General features: G+C 42.4%; 2 non-coding genes across 2 annotated transcripts; both read left to right on the plus strand.

Moving 5' to 3' along the window:
- The first annotated feature begins 795 nt into the window (after positions 1 to 795).
- Trnar-ccu lies at positions 796 to 868 on the plus strand. The gene has a single exon. It is a non-coding gene; the product is annotated as a tRNA-Arg (tRNA).
- Positions 869 to 2,126: 1,258 nt separating this feature from the next.
- Trnar-ccu lies at positions 2,127 to 2,199 on the plus strand. Its single transcript has one exon. It is a non-coding gene; the product is annotated as a tRNA-Arg (tRNA).
- Positions 2,200 to 2,500: the final 301 nt, after the last annotated feature.

Below are 2,500 nucleotides of genomic sequence, written 5' to 3' on the forward strand. Positions count from 1 at the left end.
TAGTTAAAGGTGTTTGTTAGGTTAGGTTAGGGTAGATGGGGTTCGGTTAGGTGGGGTGGGGTTTGGTTAGATTAGGTTAGTTGGGGTTACGTTAGGTGGGGTTACGTTAGGTTAGGTTAGGTGGGGTTACGTTAGGTTAGGTTAGGTGATGCTTCCTGTGCCGGTATATTTGGACGAGTGATGATACAAGAATCCGGTCGTTCTCGGATTTATCGTTATAGCTGACTTGTTTACATCGATGAGTTGTGTTCGTTTATCTCCGGCCAGATTATATATATATATGTAGCGTTTTTTTTTTTGCTTATTGAGGAGTTTGTTGTGTTGTGTAATTTGATGCGTTATGATATGTTAATTAGTTATTGTTTGTTAATGAATCACCTGGAGATTAGCACCTTAGCTTATTTCGTCTGATGATTAAACACCTTAATGCTAACCTAACTTTACCAAATCTGAAATAACATAACGTAAAGTAACTTAACCTAACCTGACAACCCAATCTAGCCTTCCCTGACATAACATAACCTAAACTAACCTAACCGAATATCGATGTCTGTGAAATTCTTTACACCTTTCCCATTACCTGTTAATATTAATTCGTTTTTTGTCACCGAAGAATTTAAGTCAATGATTTTAAAAGTCCATTTTTATATTACACATAAAAACTACACCGTTTATTAGTTATAAGTGTAAGTGTCTGTAATGTCATGTAAGTGTATTAACCTTATAGGTGTAAGTGTATTGATTATCTAAGTATTATGATCTGTAATTTTAGTTTCCAGATATCTCTTCATAACAGCCCCTGTGGCCCAATGGATAAGGCATTGGCCTCCTAAGCCAAGGATTGTGGGTTCGAGTCCCACCAGGGGTTGACTTGTGTTTTTGGTTGGTGAGGTTGAGGTATTTTCAAGAACATGAATATGCTCACCTGAACGTGACAAATACCTGTTGAGGGTGTGAATTGGCCCGTAATACCGTGTGAGTGACCAGTTGAGTAACGTGATGAGTGACGAGGTGAGTGACCAGTTGTGAGTGCCCAGGTGAGTAACGGGGTAAGTGACGAGGTGAGTGACCAGTTGAGTAAGTAGGTGAATGACGGGATGAGAGAGAAAGTCAGTGACCTTTTCATTCACTGGGCAATTCATTGTACTCATTAGGTTATCATTATACCCGAGGGGTTCAAATATCGTACTCAATGGGCTACTTCATTGTACTCAGAGTGTTGAAACGAGTGAAGCTGTCATGTAACTATCAAGGAATATGTTTTACTGTCATGTAACTATCAAGGAATATGTTTTACTGTCATGAAATTAGACAGTTGTTAATGTATTATCTTGTCACGTTAAACACAGAAACGAATATATCCTTTTTATAGGGAGGGGGGGATAGGGAGATGGGGGTAGAGAGGAGGGGTAAGGATGGAAGGGGGTGAGGGATAGGGTAGGAGGGGGAGTAAGAAAGGGGTGAGAGGATAGGGAGAAAGGGGTAGAGAGGAGGGGGTAGGGATGGAAGGGGGAGTAGGGAAGAGGATATGGGGGTATAGGAAGGGAGGGACAGGGTGGGGGAGAGGAATAGGGATGGGGTGAGGAGGGAGGGGATGGAGGAAGAAGGTGCATTCTCCTGTCGTCTCCTGTGATATATGGTGTACAGTCACGAACACAAGTACCTTTACACTCCCGTCTGTCGGAAATATGCGCCACCAACACAAACACGAGATACCGCTGTCATGTTAGTGTTATTTATGAGCAAGACGAGACCTTCATGAGCGACTATTTCTGGCTGTCGGGAATTTCAGGCTCGTTAAGAGAGTTTTATTTCCGTGTCTGTGTTCGTCTGGTAGGTTATTTAAATCCTTCACTGTTAATATTTTGTTGGGATAATGAGAGATGATTTTATTCAACCCAAGAGGTGACCCCAGTACACAAGGGTGGAGTGAGTAGACGATCTGTGTGTGTGTGTCACGGCTAACGAACATCCGGGTCACGATTGATTTTGTTTGATTTGATTTGAGATGTTCAGTAAATCATAGAAGAAATACATGATTAGTATTATTATGATTTTAAGCGTGTCCAAAACGCCCTGTAAGTAGGCTTATTTATAACCTCGTTTCTCGTCCGCTTTCATTACCCGCCCCTGTGGCCCAATGGATAAGGCATTGGCCTCCTAAGCCAAGGATTGTGGGTTCGAGTCCCACCAGGGGTTAACGTATGTTTTTTGGGTGTTTGTTAAGATACAGTCAAGAGGCTGGACACCCCCCGTGCCGACACGATGTGAGGGATGTGAATCACTCTCAGTAGAGCTAATAAGTTGACCAGTGAATGAAAATAATGTCAGAAGATTTCGAAATTGTTGAGTGAGGTATAAGGTGTGGAACTCATCCGCGTGACTGCTTCATACACCGTCTTTTATAGACTGTAGTGTACAGTCCTACGTCACGAGCCTCGCTGGGGGAGGAACAGCTGGGATCGGTGTTGTTTTTTTATAAACTTGAAGAAGGTGACTG

This window comes from Homarus americanus, unplaced genomic scaffold (genome assembly GCF_018991925.1).
Source record: "Homarus americanus isolate GMGI-L3 unplaced genomic scaffold, GMGI_Hamer_2.0 scaffold19318, whole genome shotgun sequence".
In the NCBI taxonomy this organism is placed as follows: Eukaryota; Metazoa; Arthropoda; class Malacostraca; order Decapoda; family Nephropidae; genus Homarus; species Homarus americanus.